At 47.2% G+C, this 17,372-nt stretch overlaps 1 protein-coding gene across 3 annotated transcripts in view; it reads left to right on the forward strand.

The window, feature by feature from the left end:
* The window catches only part of LOC135909359 (uncharacterized), a 146,242-nt gene that overhangs the window by 34,771 nt on the left and 94,099 nt on the right, over positions 1–17,372 (forward strand). The window lies entirely within an intron of this gene.

A 17,372-nucleotide genomic window follows, 5' to 3' on the forward strand; every position in this document is an offset into this window, starting at 1 on the left:
ATAAAATAGGCTGATGATTATGATGATGATGATGATGATGAATGCTCCAAACAGCATTACAAGTACGTACTATGGATAATCTAAGTGCCATTCAGATGATGTTTCTGTAACGTTGAAAGGATGTCACAGCTGGACATAAGTTACCTCCCATATATGATCATTGTAGGGATGCAAGAGGTCCATAGGACATCTAATATATTTTTGCTGTTCAAACGATAATGAGCTGCATACTTGCAAGTACCACAGCAGATGTATAATCAAATACAAATGAAATACGAACAGCGGAGCGTGTGGTCGAAGCATAACTAATGCGTTTAATATTAGTCCAGTAGAAATAATGCCGAAATACCGAGTTTATACTTAGTCTTGTATAAACTAATTCACAACCACTTCTCCTATCCGCTGTTACTGCCAGTTGCAACATTCTGCGTGCCTCGTCCTAACTTGCGTAATCCTAGCAATTTTTACGTGAATTCCTCTTGAACCTGTAACGCTATAATACGTCTTATAAGGCAGCAAGACACCTTGCGTCATATTCTTGATGTATTCAGCTCTGCTACTTACTCAGTATCTGACTTCTGTCTTTCATTAATTCAATTTTTTGTTTCGCTTTGTACCACTGTTGTTTCAGATATTCTGTTTTGTTTTTCAGTTTTATGCTCCTTGTGTAGCACAAGTGCACCAATATTAAGGCGTAAAGCTGTTCTTGGGCACTTTCAGAACATAAATAAATGAAAATGAAATGGAATAAAATAACTGAAAACACAGTGTGTGGCGTTGGCCGGCTATCATTGTACACATGCAGGCAAATCAACGGAATGCGGGGCTGCTTGTCCTAGGGAGATTACGTAACCTGTATTTTGTTTGAAGCTTGTATTTTCATCCCGCCATTGCAGTGCCATCCCTATCTGCAATTACTGCTAAGGTGGCTAGCACTGTTGTTGCTTCTCATGTGCAATACACGTTTAGCGCTATTCAAATTACGATTAGACACTGGTAGCTTTTGATGGTGGTAGTAAAAGCACAGGAACACACTTTAGGAAACTGGGTACGTGCCAGCTATATCACGCTACAGATGCGGCGATGGTGCTAGCCAACACAACAGTGTACTGCCGGGTGGCAATGGCACTGCCTCGCAGAGGTGAGAAAACAACTTTCGGACAAAATTTTGGACAAACGTTTACCGCAGTAGGGCGAGCAGCGCTGCACTCTGCGCCATAACCACATGCCGACGCATGTGCACAATGAGTGGCCGATGGCATGCCTTTAGTTATGCTTCGGCCACGCGCTACGCTGTTCGAGTTTGATTTGTCCTCGATGGTACATCTGCTGAGGCACAGTTATTCCACAGTTACAAGTAGGTGGTGGCCTCATTGGAAATGTTATGTTAACGTGTAGACGTGTAAATGTCAAAATATAAATCGCAACACTCATGAGGTGTGTTTCTTAATATGGTGAAATCCTTAGATGGCTCATGAGTAGCACTCCGACATACGGTGTTATGGCACCAAAATTCATTTGCACCAAAATTGGGGGTCCATCCCTCGACCTTTGGTGTTAAATCGTTAATTAGTACACTCGAACCTTCGACCTTTGGTGCGAATAGTACCAACTAGGAGATATAGGCGAACGAGCGATATCTCTAAGTAGGATTCCAATTGACATCGTGAAGGTCGAGAGTGGAACCCACGACCTTTGGTATTAACTAGGGCGAAGTTAATTAAGGCGCTCGAACACACGACCCAACATAGAGAAACGGGCGAGCCGGATATATCTCCAAGTGGGATTCCAATTGACATGGTCAAGAGTCGAGTCGAGGTGAAGGTCAAGAGTCGAGCAAAGTTAATTGAGATATTGTTAATTAAGCCATTCGAACCCACGCAATTTCGTGCTAATTAGGGCGAAGGCAATAAACGTAGCGTAAAATAAGGTAGAGTCAATTAAGACACGAACCCGCGACCTTTGGTGGGAGTTGGACCCTCGAAACTTGGTGTTAATTAGGGCGGTGCCAATGAAGGCCCTGCTATTTAAGGTAGAGTTAATTACAGCATTCGACCCCTCGACCTTTTGTGGACGTCGAAACCACTCGGAGGTATGGGCGAACCAGCCATATATCCAAGTAGGGTTCCAATTGACGTTGTGAAGTTCGAGAGTGGAACCCACGCCCTTCTGTGATACCTAATATAGCCTGAATGCGATACTTCAGAACGCGTGGCTATAGAAAAAATTCTACAAGACGCATTTGATTGCGATAATGATCACTATGACATTTGTTAAACTATACTCCGTGTCTTATTACAAAGTAATCGGTAAATGTACCCGATGAAATTTACGTAATTTATGTATTTACGTGAACAAATGAAATGGTTACTAAGCGTGCATGCTATAACTACATTATTTGACAATGCTTACAAAAGGCTAACCTTGAACGGCTTGTGCAACGCAACCGCAATATCGCTTGGCTTGGCACGTGTGGATCATAGGGGAATAATGGAAAACTTTCTGGGAGATTAGAGCTTTGTACCCGGTGGAATTGACATAATTTTTGTATTTACGTGAACACACAATATTGTTACAAAACGTAGGTGCTATAACTGCATTCTTTGAGAGTGCTTGGACAAGGCTAACTTTGAACGGTTTGTGCAGTGCTACTGTAGTATCGCTTCACTTGGCACATGGTGATCAAACGGGCTTTAGGGAAAAAGACGGAAGACATTTTGTCGAGACTAAAGTGTGAAACGGCGGAAGCCTGACACCATTGCCAATGCCGATTTGTTGCGTCGGAAACACCACGGAAGCACACAACTCGCACACTGTTATGTGAATGTTTGTTTGTTTATTAAATGCCTGCAACGTCGTTTACGCCTAAGCCTATCGTTTTGATTTCTTCTGAGTCCATCATTTCAAAGCTCACATCTGGGAGGGTGTCGGCTTGTAACTCATGGCAGGTGAAGTCCTTGTGCTTTAGTTTGTCCAAATCCAGGATGGCTGCTTTGGAGCACCGAACTGTTGCAGCGCCGTTTGTGGATCAGGAGGAGACGCGTCTTCCATGATGGTGTCGGGGTGTAGTTGGCCATCCTCATCATCCACTTCGCTCGATTGTCTTGTACTTGCTCGGCTTGCCATGGCAAGATGGCGGTCACGGCGCTTCCGAGCTTCATTTGCCTTGGTACCCGGAGATGCAGCGAGTCGCTTCAAATGCATTGCCTCTCTTGCGTTGGCCCATCGCGTCTCTAGACTCTGTGGTGTCGGACGCGCCTCGCTTGCCTGATGCATGCGACGTTTACGCTAAGCCTCACTTGAGCGCCGCTTGCGTTCAGCGGCTGCCCCACGTCGCGTGTTGGGGACACTGGTTTGGCGAGACGAGGCATCCTTCCCACACGATACCGCAAAGTAAATTGCCGCCACCACCGCCGCCACACCCCACCCAAGCAGACGGTCGCCACGCGCGCCTCGCGACAGTGACGTCAGGCCACACAGCGCCCAATCGGGAGGCCACCTCAAGCGCCTGACGACAGTAGCGTCAGGGCGCACCGTCCTACACACGGCCGCCACGCGTGCCGATGTGACGAGTCATCCCGCGCGGCGCCGAACCACCCCGACACCCACACTTGACGACAGTGACGTCCCGCACGCGAGCCAATCAGGAGGCGCACACCTGCGCCTAGCGACAGTGACGTCACCACACAGAGGAGACAAATCAGGAGGCGGGAAAGCAGTGGCAGTTTCTGCTAACGGCAGATGACCTTGACAATGAGCTATTAAAGGCTTCCGCCTTAACATGTCGGGATGATTAGAGAATGCTACATTAACGGAATATATGTAAGTACAAGCCGAACAGAGGATGGGAAGAAATCATCGATTTGCAGTGGGCGCAGTAGTCCCTAAGGCCTAGAAAATTTTAAGCATTATGCTTATATTTTTATATTGCGATATTCCTCGATACTTCGAAAGAAAGAACCACGTTACTCCAATACGCACACCATTCTGATCGCTATAAAAATAGTAAACCAGGAACGTCTAAGCAAGGAGCCAGCGTTAATGCAAAAGCAGCAATTCCTTTCCTTGGCAGCCATTTAATTAAGCTCGCTCTCATATGAGGACCGAGAATGTATAAGTGGGTGTAAAAAGTTAGTTGATGTTAAGGGAACTGGAAGACTTCGGGAGGTAGAACAATAATTTTGATGATTATGAGGGAGGGGGAGCCAGGTGGTAATTAGTGTAGGGAGCAGCAAAAATAAGAGCACAAAATGAACAAACAGCGGATGATGATGATGATGAAAAACGTTTATTTTCTCTATTTTGCAGTGATTTTTGCGGCATCAGATGGAGTCTTCCATCTTCTCTCCAGGGTCGGTTCCCCTAGTCCAGGGCTCCGCTGAGGGTAGCTGCCCTGCGTGCACGCCTTACTAGTCCTTGTTGGACTTTCAGGGTGTCGCTGGATAGCATGCTCTCCCACTGTTCCGCACTCGGGTTTTTTTATTATGGCTAGCCCTTCTGTTTTCTGGCAAGCCCATGTGGTATGATATAGGGTTGGTTTGTCTCCACACCATGGGCACTTGCTCTCGTACTGCGTGGGGTAGATCTTGCTGAGCATGTTTAGGCACGGGAATGTTCCCGTTTGTAGCTGTCGCCATGCTACGGCGTCTTCTCTGTTTAGTTGTTTGTGAGGGGGTGGGTATTTTCGTCTGATGCCTCTGTAGTAATTGAGTATCTCTGAATAGCTTTGGGCTACCGGCTCGGGTTCCTCAGTGGGGTCGGGAATGTTGGATGCTCGGTTTGTTGCGTGCCCTCGAGCTATCCTATCGGCCTCCTGATTTCCCGTAATGTCGGTATGTCCCGGCACCCAAACTATCGTGTGTTTGGCCTGGTTGTTGACGGTTTTGCCACTTGAGCGGAGGATGCGGAGCGCGCTGTGGCTGATTCTGCCGTTTAGGTAGTTGCGGCATGCTGCTTGTGAATCTGTGAGTATGGTTAAGGACCTGTTGCATCGGTAGCCCTCCGCTGCCGCTAGAGCCACGGCTGCCTCTTCGGCCTCAACTACGGTACAGTTCCGAATTGATGCGCTGGTGATTTCTTTTAAGTCCGAGTTGATCACCGTTGCGACTTTGCTTTTCTTGTGGTTTTTGTCCTGAGTGTAGGTAGCGGCGTCTACGTACACTGTGTCATGTCTAGTTGCCAGTGTTCTTTGTACATACTCTGCCCTTGCTTGTCTTCGTGCCATGTGTAGGTTCGGGTCCATATTGCTGGGTATCGGTGCTACTTTGATGGTGTTTCTGTATTCGTCCGGTATCGTCTCCGTGCTTTGTGTCTCCTTTATGGTAGCTTCACCGCCGTATCTACTCAGGAGTCTTCTGCCCGTTGCCGATAGCCTTAGTCTTTGCATTTGCGCGATTATCTGCGCTTCTTGGAGCTCCTCGAGACTGTTGTGTAGCCCCAGGGCCAGGAGTTTGTCGGTCGATGTTGACTGCGGTAGGTGGAGCGCCGTCTTGAGGGCTTTCCTCAGGATTGCGTCCGCTTGTTGCATTTCGTGCTTCGTACAGTGGTAGTACGGGAGGCTATACGTCACTCTACTGACCACCAGGCTTCTGACCAGTTTGAGTGTGTCTGCTTCCTTCATGCCGTGTCTTTTCCGTGAGACCCGCGTTATCATGCGGGCCAGTTGGTTGGCTGCAGTTTTAAGTAGTGTTAGGGTGTGGGTACATCGTTGGTTCGATTGTATCCACATTCCTAATATCCTGATGAGCGTCTTCTCCGGGATTGGCTGTCCCTCGAGGTGGATGTTCAACTTCATGTTTACTTCCTCTGGGACGGTGCGATTCTTCTTGCCTCGCCATACTCTTAGGAGCTCGGACTTCTCCGTTGAGCAGGCTAGGCCTCTTGCCTTGACATATTTCTCTACGCATGTCGCAGCTTCTTGTAATCTTTCTTCCTTTTCCCTGAGTGAGCCTTTGGTGACCCATACAGTGATATCGTCGGCGTATATGGCGTGGCGTACGCCGTCGATTTTGTCTAGTTGTTGGGCCAGTCCAATCATAGCAACATTGAACAGGATGGGTGAGATGACCGATCCCTGCGGTGTGCCTTTGTTTGGGGTGGTGAACTTTTCGGATCTCAGCTCGCCCAGGCCGATTGTTGCTGTTCTGTTGGACAAAAATGCCTTGACGTAGCTGTGTATTTTCATGCCGCAATTTAGGTTGTCTAGTCCTGTCAGGATGGCTTCGTGGCTTACGTTGTCAAAGGCGCCTTTGACGTCCAGTGCCATGATGATGTGCTCTCCGTTGAGCGGGATATTGCTCAGTACCTCTTCTCTGATTTGCAGCAGTACATCTTGGGTCGAGAGCCTGGCTCTGAAACCAAACATGCTGTGGGGGTACAGCTCGTTTTCTTCCACAAACAGCGGAAAGAAAACCATGATGCTTAAGGAGGTATCGCCAATTCTGAAGGCTTAGAAGCCAGAGATAAGCCATGGGCAGTCACAAAAGCAGCCATCAAGAGCGCATTAAACAATGCATCAAACCTAAAAGCTCCGGAAAGAAAAAGAAAGCAATGCGTTGAAATATCTGGGGTTTCCGAAAGGGCAGATAGAAGTGTGGCGACACACTCCGCGCATACTTCTGCGCACCCTCCGTCTTCTTATCATCTGGCCCAGCATAACACAGCTGCACGCTGGACTGCATGGTCGGTAAAACATAGCGCCACCGCCACGTCACCCGAGGTATGCGTCACCGACGGTGGCTATAAAAACAGGCTGCCTGGCTGAGAAAGACCGCTTTCTACCTTCCGCTACTGGGACGAACGTAGCGTTGGTATGCCCGTCCGCTGCCATCGTTAGCCGAATAAAGAATCGTTACGTTTTTATGTTGGGATTCATCCTTCGGCAGACATGACATCCCACAGCAGGAATCACACAATGAACAAATGCAGGGAAACTAATTGAAGAAAAGTAAAGGTTACTAAATTCATTGAAGGGGTAAGTTACATGAAAAAGAAATTGACGTTTAGGCTTCCACATGGGAGCCTTCGAGTGAGTTGAAGTAAAATGCATGTCTTATAAGTAACCAAATAAAAAGGCGCAGTAGAAAAGGGGGCATGATGATCATGAATATAGTGTTTTTTGGCGCAAGGAAAGGGGGCATAGCTCTGTTCTGATCACCAGATATAAAACCTCGAATTTTAGCCGTGGCTTGCTTTTTATATTTCAACACTAAAGCAAATCGATTACAGAGGTCTACTGAATGCTTGTTGAGTGTAGTTCGTTGAACTTGCGGAAGATATAACGTACTCCCTAATCTCATTGGCAACGTGACGTTTCATTTTTGAATATAAAGACAAAGTTCTTCAAAGTAGTGGTCAGACAATTTAAAATATCGAACGATTGGCTTGAGAAGCTTCTAGGCTGTCGCCGTGCGATATTTGTTTCATCTATCCTTATCTGACTGTCCAGTCTTATTATATATAATTATTTGCCGCCAAACGAGCGTTCCAGCATAGAAATTACGTTAGAACTAGTGCCGAGTTTGCAAAGCGGATTTAATTTGGTGCACATAATTACTTGAAGTGATTTAAATTTTCATTCTGAAGCTATTTGCACTTGTTAAAGCTGGAACAATAATAGGCTGCTATCTTAGCAGTTCGCTAAGGGTATAATTTTTTGCGAATGAGTCCTTAAAGTTCATATTAGGGCGCTTTGTATTACATTCGGAAACGCTTGTTAAAGCACTAATTGTTATATATTTTCCATAGCACTTGCGAACCATACTCTTTGTTTGCTGCGCGCTGGAACAATTCCCTACGAAAGGTAGTAGGGAATTGTACCGCGCTTTGCTTAGTTTTCCTGGTAGTGCTGTTTGCGAATGATTTGCGAATTTGTTTCAGCTACGTTTATTTCACGTTGTTTAAGTGGCGTCACCATAAATTTTTGATACCCGTCATACCTCCCCAAGGAAGATCCTTTGTTTCAATGGGTGAGGACTTCAAAAAGCTTCGGAGTAGTTTGCCATGTTTGGATGGATGAATGGATGGCATGAGCGTCTCCTTCGAAACGGGGAGGTGGGTTGTGCCATCAAACTATCGTTCTTATTTCTCCTAATGCTATACTAATTAAAAGAAAATGCACAAGGTATTCCCAGCATCAAAATTTCTGAACCCCTATTGGGAACCTTGTTTTTTGTACGCCTCGTTGTTTATGCACTCCCTACTGTTCTGCCAGCGAACTTCCAATCGCCTCTTACTAATGTCTATTGCGGAGATGTTTACTCTCCTCCTGCTGTCTCTGAAACCAAGGGTTTCAAGCAGGCTAGAGACGCCTAAACCGACAGCTGGGTAGATATCACATTCTTATAAAACGTGTTCCATCGTTTCCATAGATTTACTGCATTAAGCACATGCGTCTTCCTTGCTGTACTTGGCCTTATAACAGTGCGTTCTAAGGCATCCTGACCTGGCTTCGATATGTAAGCAGCCACCCTTTCAGTTACCATACATTGTTTCTTTCCTGATTGAGTTTTTACTTCTCAGACCGTTACTCATAGCAGGTTATTTTTTTCATTGCCGCCACCTAGGAGATTGCCTCTTTGTTGCTGTGTTGCTCACCATACATGCCGCATACTTGCTGGTAACCTTCATAGTTCTTTTCCTCCACTGTGAATCATTTTCGTTGCTGCACAAATATCTGAACACTCTCCAAGCCCATTTACTTGCTTCCATATTTCTCTGTCCCTCTTCATAATATATTTTATTTTGAGCTAAGAAGTTGTCAGCCCACATCACCCTATGCACCTTCATATGTAGTCATCATGTGAGCGCCCAATGCGAAGCGTTCTATGATGAACAACGAGGCCTAATTGTACCTCTGACTTCAAGCAAACAACCGCATTTACAAATATAAGTAGTGATACCATTACACCTTTCCACACACTCCGAAGCACCTCGCACCTTTTGTATCCCCATATCCCTCCGTGTTTCACAATGGCCGGATTTTTGTTCCCATTTGCTATTATTGTTTTCCCTGTGCCCACATATCTATTCGGTTCGTTTATCCATACACCACGGCATTTGTATTATTTTCCAGATACTTCACAACAATCTCAAGTAGACGCATCCGAATACACTTCGTTTTCCGACACTCGACCTACACGTCAAAACCATGCAAACAAAGTAATGGAATATTCCTACAGTAATGAAACATTTAAATATTCTTTACGCTTGCCATTAGAGAATGGAACCAACTGCACCCATCTATCACGAACACCACATTGTTCTTGGAATCCGCTAATAAAATTGAAGGCAACAAAAACTAGATTTCTTTTCTGGAATTGTTGATGGCATCAATAATGTTAAACACTAGAGGGATGTTCAATGTCTATATTCATATAGCCAGTATGTGTTGTTATAATGCGCTACTGTAACCTTTTATTTCCTACACTTGTTTGCATATTTGATTGTTTTGTAAACGTTTCACATATTGTATTGCCTCCTGCTATGCTCTCAGCTGAGAGCAGCAGTATTGAAAAAATAAATTTTACCCGAGCAATTTTCAGGCCCTGTACTGACTCTGTATTTTTGTTGTTTTTATTAGAGTACCATAACACCTCATTTTCAAACGCCGAAGTTCAATCCTGAATTCTCACATTCCTGGCCTTGTAGCGCATTTTCCATGCTTACCACGTACATCATTAACCGTAGTGGGAATAAAGGGCACCGCTGTCTCATTCCCTTGGTGATATCAACTTTCTCCTCGCTCCTTTACTTGCGAATACCTTTGCCACCTGTCGCAGCGGAAGCATGGCTTTTGACTGTCGACCTTGCTTGTCCATGAGATATCCTTCACTTACAATGTCGAGGGTGATGATTTCATAGGGTTCAAACGCAATTTCCGAATTTTCCTGATCAGTGCAGCGCTACTATCGCATCGGAAGCATGACTTGCGCGAGCGTTTTAAGTTCCCCAACGACCGCACACCAATTCTTGAAGATGACGCCCAAGTACCTGGTCCGTGCTTCAAGATATTGATGAACTCTGACCATTTCTGGCTATATTACGATCACTTGCGGGTAGCTAAGCACAAAGAAGGTAGGCCAAACCTCCGCTAAGAACACCGTCAGTCAGCCACTAGCCATGTCTGTTCCTCAATATCCATCCATGCCGCACTCTTGACGGACAGTGTAGCTGTTCCACAGACTGTTATAACTCTACGTGATCATCACACTAGCCTTCCTATGGTTAATTTCGGGTAGTGTTCACAAGTGACTACACAGGGAATTTCCCTTGTTATGCTGACGACCTTCAAAGACTACGTTACCTCGGCCTTCTCCTCAGCGGATGTTGCTCGCTAGCACACCGTTGATATTCCGTCTTCTTGAAAATATCTGTCTACTACTAACCTAAACAAAATGATCGGTTCAGACTTCTCAACCCATGAAGTTTACGATCTCCTTCGCCTCCTCGCCTCTTATCGGGATGTCTTTGTTCTTTGTGACTCTCCTCTGGATCAAACCTGCGTCGTGAAGCACCGAATAAACACTGTCGATGCCCATTCGATCCAATGACGGCCATACTGGGTATCTCCACCTGAGCGCCTTATCATTCAAACGGAGGTATACAAAACACTCGGCAAAGAAATAACCGAACCATCCTGCAGCCCTTGTGCTCCTCATGTGGTTATTATTAAAAAGAAAGGCGTGTACCTGCTTCCACGCATAGACGACGCCCTGAATCGCTTTCACCGCTCCAAGTATTTTTTCTTCAATAGACTTTCGGTCATAGTAGTCGAAAATCACCGTTCATGACGTGGAGCGTGAAGAGACCACTTTTCCTACCCCTGATGGCCTTGATCAGTTTAGCGTCATGCCCTTCGGCTTTTGGAACGCCCGGCCACCTTCGAACGCATGATTGACATTACCTTACAGGATTTGAAATAGTCCATTTGCCTCTGTTATCTCGAAGATTCATTGAGTTTTCACCGACATTTAAAACGCTTCGCGACCAGCTTGCCTTTCTACTGTCGGTCTGTCGCAGAGCCGACCTGCAGCCTAATTCATCCGAATGCTACTTCGGACGTAAGCAACTTATACTGCTCTATCATCTCGTCGAATCGACCAGTGTTCGCCCTAGTCCTGCCAAAGTCAGAACCATCCAGAATTTCTCCGTTCGGACTCGCACAAAGGAAGCTCACAGTTTTGTGGGATTGTGTTTCTATATCCATCGCCTTGCCAACAATTTGGCGGTAACCGCGCACCCTCTCACAAATTTCCTGAAGAAAGGCCTCTCCTTTCTTCGCAGCGCAACTCCTAGCCGCCTCTTCTTCCGTAGAGCGTCGACGTCCTTGGCGTATTCAGCAAAACAGACTTAGGCAAAGCATACCACTAAATACCTGTCGAGCCTTCCGACGTACTGAAGACTGCCATTACAACACCTCTTGGCATGTTTGAATACCTACGTATGCCATTTGGTTGACGAAACGCTGCGCAAACGTTTCAGCGGTTTGTTGACCAAGTTCTTCGTGGTTTGACCTGCTGTCGCGCATACATCGACGATATTCTCGTCTTCAGCACGTCCGCCGAAGATCACAAGTTTAACCAGCGTCAGTTCTTGCGCGACTCCAAATTTAGGGACCAGTAAACGGATCGAAAAGCGAGTTCGGTGGTTCTGCATTAGACTTCGTTGGCCATCGCGTAGATTCCCGCGAGATCTCTCTTGCTGCGGCTCGTGTGGAAGCTACAATGCAATTTCCACGACCATCGACAACGAAAAAAACAACGTAAATTTCTTGGCCTCACCAACTATGACTGGCGGTTCATTCCTCATTCCGCTGCCATCTTGCAGCCACTCAACACACTCCTGTCTGGTCAAACGAAACCGAACGATTCCATCTCCTGGACAGACGATGCGGAGACAGCTTTCGGCTCCATCGAGGAAGCCCTCGCCGACGTGACGCTCCTCGCACATCCAAAGTCCGAAGCCCTACGTCACTCACGGCGGACGCCTCGGACGTCCCCGTCGGAGCAGTACTGCAGTTGTGTGTCAATGGAGTGTGGCAGCCGGATGTGTTCTCCTCGAGGAAGCTGTCTCAATCCGAGCGACGTTACAGCCCTTTCGGTGCCGAACTGCTGGATACGTACTTAGCTGTGAAACATTTTGGCGACTTCCTCGCAGGTAGGAAATTTTGCATTAGCACCGAGCACAAACCATTCACGTACGCTTCGACCACTAACAACTCAGCCACACTCCATGCGATATCCGCCAACTTGACTGTATATTGGAATTCACGAGCGACGTCCGACATATAAGTGGTAAAGACAAGCCCATTACTGGCACGCTATCTAGAATAGGAGTCAACGCAATTGTCGATGCGCGCCCACAAGTGGAAGAGCGCCAAACAGCTTCCACCAGGGGACAACAAACTTCAGGTCCTACGACTGAAAGACAACTCCCTCGAGTTCAAAGAAGTGCAACTTCGAGGCTGCGCTATACGCTTGGTTTGTGACATCTCTACCGGTTGCCCTCGGCCCTATGTTCCACCGCCATTTCACCCCAGCGTATTCGATGCCTCGCATTCAATGTCACACCCTACACTGGCATCCGTGCGACTCGACAGCTCGTCGCTACACGATACATATGGCCACACATGAACAGTGACGTCTGCCGCTGGACGCGCACTTTTCTCAAGTGCCAGCAAAGCAAAGTTCAACGCCACACGATAGGGAAAGAAATTCAACAAGAGGGGACACTGGGCTAAAACAGGAAACAGGAAACATGTCACGGCTAGAGTTAATCCCATCCGTTAGTTGACGCGTGCATTGGAAAAAAAATAATATGAAATGAACTTACAGACAACGCTTTATTTATTTTTATTCTCTCCCGCTAAAACTAAAAAGCTTTGCATATAAATCCACTTATACTTTGCGACTTATTTTTCCTGCGTTACCTAGCAACATGCTAACGGCACGTCAGATGCATGCGTCATGCGCCAGACACGCCACCGAAGCCAGCGAGGCCGGATGCGCATGTGAAGTTCGCCTGTTCGGCGACCCGTCTCCTTTGGATGTAGCCCGTTTGCTGGGCTCCCGGCGTTCTCTTGCGTTTCTTCTGCACTTCGACCCGGCACCACGGGACTAAGGTGAGAAATTTTGTTTGACCATCTGCTACGCATTTCAAGCAATTTAGCATTTACAAAACGGAACCAAGAATCTAATGTTTAACAGTCTCGGAAGTGAACAGCAGTTTACGATAGGTAGCGAGGCACTGGAAGTGGTAAGGGAATACATCTACTTAGGGCAGGTAGCGACCACGGATCCGGATCATGAGACTGAAAGTGCCAGGAGAATAAGAATGGGCTGGGGTGCGTTTGGCAGGCATTCTCAAATCATGAACAGCAGGTTGCCACTGTCCCTCAAGAGAAAAGTGTATAACAGCTGTGTCTTACCAGTACTCACGTAAGGGGCAGAAACCTGGAGGCTTACGAAAAGGGTTCTGCTTAAATTGAGGACGACACAACGACCTACGGAAAGAAGAATGATGGGTGTAACGTTAAGGGATAATAAAATAGCAGATTGGGTGAGGGAACAAACGCGGGTAAATGACATCTTAGTTGAAATCAAGAAAAAGAAATGGGGCATGGGTAGGACATGTAATGAGGAGGGAAGATAGTCGATGGTCATTAAAGGTTACGGACTGGATTCCGAGGGAAGGGAAGCGTAGCAGGGGGCGGCAGAAAGTTAGGTGGGCGGATGACATTAGGACGTTTGAAGGGACAACATGGCCACAATTAGTACATGACCGAGGTAGTTGGAAAAGTATGGGAGAGGCCTTTGCCTTGCAGTGGGCGCAACCAGGCTGATGATGATGATGATGATGATGAAGAATCTTAGACAAGTTTGTGACGCTCTCTGTGACCCCGCAACAAATGCGTTCTTTCGGTGCTCATGCTTGTCGAGGACGCGACGAGTGATTTGCAAGAGTGATAACACTGGAGTGCGTTGCTTGCGCCGGCAGAACGCGCAAAAGATGATGCCGAGGAGCTCAAAAACCCAAAAGTCGAAAAGACTGTCTTCTGAACGAATTAAAACAGGTTTTCCACTCACGCATTTCTCTTGAGTGCGAGTAGGAGGCATTCCGAGAGCGTCTAGCATGGTCTGCGCATAGGTGTGTGTCTTTTTTGTCCTTAGTATAAAGAGTATAGCGCAGCAAGCAGAACTGGCTGAGAGCCGGTGTTGTAGCCACCTCTGTGTATGTAGCGTACTATCGCTTCGGCTCAGGCCAAGCTGTTTTAGAAACGCGCAGTCACCCGTGCATTTGCGATATTAAAGTGCAGGAAGTAATGCCCGTATTGAATGGGGGAATGCTTGGAAATCAGACGTTCATATTTTATACTCCGGGCTGGAATGTGTCGGGTATTTTCGACGCCATATATGTAAAAGCGAATTTCTTTTGTTTGTAATGTCGCCCGTTCGCCACTTTCACACATTTTTCCTTTACACGCAGCATTCCGATAAGGTCTAAGTACCAAGCTGACACATGCTCGTAATTTACTTTTTTCAGCTGACGCCGTCCAGTGCAGCTTTGTACGGGTACTACTGCTGCTTACCTGGTGCCACAACGTTGGATCAACGCACAAGAATCCCGGAACGAGCATTTATATAGAGCGAAATATACGTTTCCTCATTTACAAGGCGTTTTGCGTATACTTCATGAAATTGTACGTGGCACAGATTCGATGGAGGCTAGCAAAGATCGTTTGCAATTGTTTCAATTAAACGATTCCGCGCTAAGAACGCGCGCGATTAAGCATAGAAGCAAGAAAAAAGGCGTCGAGTAGCGCAGCCGCCATAGCTCGTGCCAGCTATAGCATTCCGAACGCGCGCGCCCTATACCGAAACCGGAAGTTAACCCCGTCCTCTTGTTGCGCTACTGTTAATTAGGCCGCTGAGTTCTATGGGAGTGTCCGCTGTTTTTGAATGTCTTCCTCTGCGGCCACACAGCGAGTCCGCTCGGCACCTTCAGGCCTCCTGATTCCCGCTTCAATCACGTATACCTTGACCTACTCGGCCTTTTGCCCACATCCAAGAACAGCTGGTCTATATCGACACGTGGTGGAACCCAGTAGCAAAACTGTGAAGGCGAAACTAACTCTTTATTGGGTGAACCTGTGACCAGAACAGGCTACACTTAAAGCACAACGATAGCGGCGAAGAATGTCGGCGATCGTCGAAAGTCTCAGCAGCCGGTCAAGCGCGTCTGCAGCCTTTGTACTTGAGTCATCGAATGTTCCAGAGTAATCACTGGTGCCCGCGTGTACTCGAGAAAGTACTATACATTTCGCGTCGCGCATATAATCAGATTACACAAGGTTCTGTGGCAACACACAGTCGATAAAACCATCGATAACACTCGAGAAACTTCCTAAACATGCGGGTGCGTCCTTCGCTGAGCGCTAACATTTATTACGCGGCGAAAAGCGCTAAGCCTAGCAAGATAAACAAGTACACGTGTCAATATTGGCATGCATAGACCGGTTCACGACAACCTGACGCCCTACCGCTCAGTGATATCAGTCGCCCGCGGCTTTATCGCCGTGTGGATTAGCCGCTGCGGAGTTTCCACGACCGTCACAACAAATCGAGGTGGTCAATTCGACTTCTCACTTTTCCATATCCCAATTGCTTGGTGTCAGTCACATCAAGTCGTGAGCCTACCACCCGATCACTAACGGCATGGTTGAGACTCCACCGGCAGCTAAAATCCTCGCTCATTTCGTGACAACCATTGACGCCTTGGATGGAGCATCTCCCACTTATTCTTCTTGCTCTTCGCCACGTGATGCGGACTGACGCGTCTTGCTGGTCAGCCAAGCTCGTTTTCGGCAATACCTTCAGGCTTCCTGGACAATTTTTTTACCCTTCGCTTGTACCAACGTTGGATGTTGGTGATTATGCCAGTCGCCTCAAGGTTGCTATGGGAGACGTTTCTCCTATTAAAAGCACCAACATTCGCGACCATCCTTCATCCGTCGGGCTCTCCGTGATTGCACATACATCTTCGCACGACACGACGCAGTCCGACCACCAATACGACCACCACGCGATGGACCCCTTCAAGGTCATCAAGCGCTGCCCGAACACCTCGTCCTTTGCTAAACGGACGCGAGGACAACGTGTCCATCGACCGCATTGCGCCGGCGTTCCTCGACAGCGGCACCTTTCTCGCGCACAAGCGATTTACGAACCCCAGTTGCGTCTACTTCGCCACTGCGGAGCCTACTGACGGCTCTTAGGCATCGCTCCTTCCCATCCTGGCTCTCTCGTTAGAGAAGAAGGGGGAGGGGGGGGAGGGGCTCCCAGGCAAGCTGTCAGCGTTTGGACGACGACGACGAAGTTGCGCCTCCGCAGCTGCGCGCACCCGAGTCAGAGAGCAGGAGATAAGAACATCCGGGCAAGTTCGAAGGGGCCCGTGGTTGTCTGAGTTCGGGTGACGAAAATAAACTATGTGGGCCAAGAAACGCCTCACGTGTGCCCAGAATACTATCTTAGACGCTCTTCGGGTATCTTGTATTTGCATCATGGTACGTCTGGCAAGACGCGTATCAGTGCCTGTACTTCCGATACACGAAAGGATGCATCGTTTACCTTAAGATACAAGATACTGGCTATCAGAACGTCAATACTTTGTTTAGCGCAAAAAGACAGACACAAGAAAGACGACAGGACAAGGCGCCTTGTCCTGTCGTCTTTCTTGTGTCTGTCTTTTTGCGCTAAACAAAGTATTCATGGATTCGCACCAACTAGCCCGCCAACGAATTGTGCTGAGCTATCAGAACGTCACCGTGCGAAATTATAAACGTTGGCGGGACTCCGCTCCTCAAACTGATACTGCTGCTACTAAGCCACCTAAGTTTCTAACTGAATTTTCTGTCGCTAAGTTGACAATACATCATGCTTAAATATCTTAGCTATTAGTGGTGCCGCCTGTATCGTGTTTTGACGTATTCACTGTGACTGTGTGATGCGTTACAGCCTTTCTATTTTACCTAGATATATTTCTCTTGTTTTATCTCTTCGGCGGAACGAATTCCGGTCATGGCGGCCGCATTTAGATGGGGGCGAAATGCGAAAACACTCGTGTACTTAGATTTATGTGCACGTTAAAGATCCCCAGGTGGTCGAAATTTCCGGAGTCCTCCACTACGGCGTGCCTCATAATCAGAAAGTGGTTTTGGCACGTAAAAACCCATATTCTAATTATTTTTTTCTTTTAGCTCTCCCTTTAATTTCTTACTGTTACAAATCACCAGGTAATTGGGGCTACAAGTCGAAATACTCTGAATAGTGGCGGTATCCTGCGACCCTTTGAGCCACTACTATGCGTGTCAATTG

This window comes from Dermacentor albipictus, chromosome 1 (assembly GCF_038994185.2).
Source record: "Dermacentor albipictus isolate Rhodes 1998 colony chromosome 1, USDA_Dalb.pri_finalv2, whole genome shotgun sequence".
In the NCBI taxonomy this organism is placed as follows: domain Eukaryota; kingdom Metazoa; phylum Arthropoda; class Arachnida; order Ixodida; family Ixodidae; genus Dermacentor; species Dermacentor albipictus.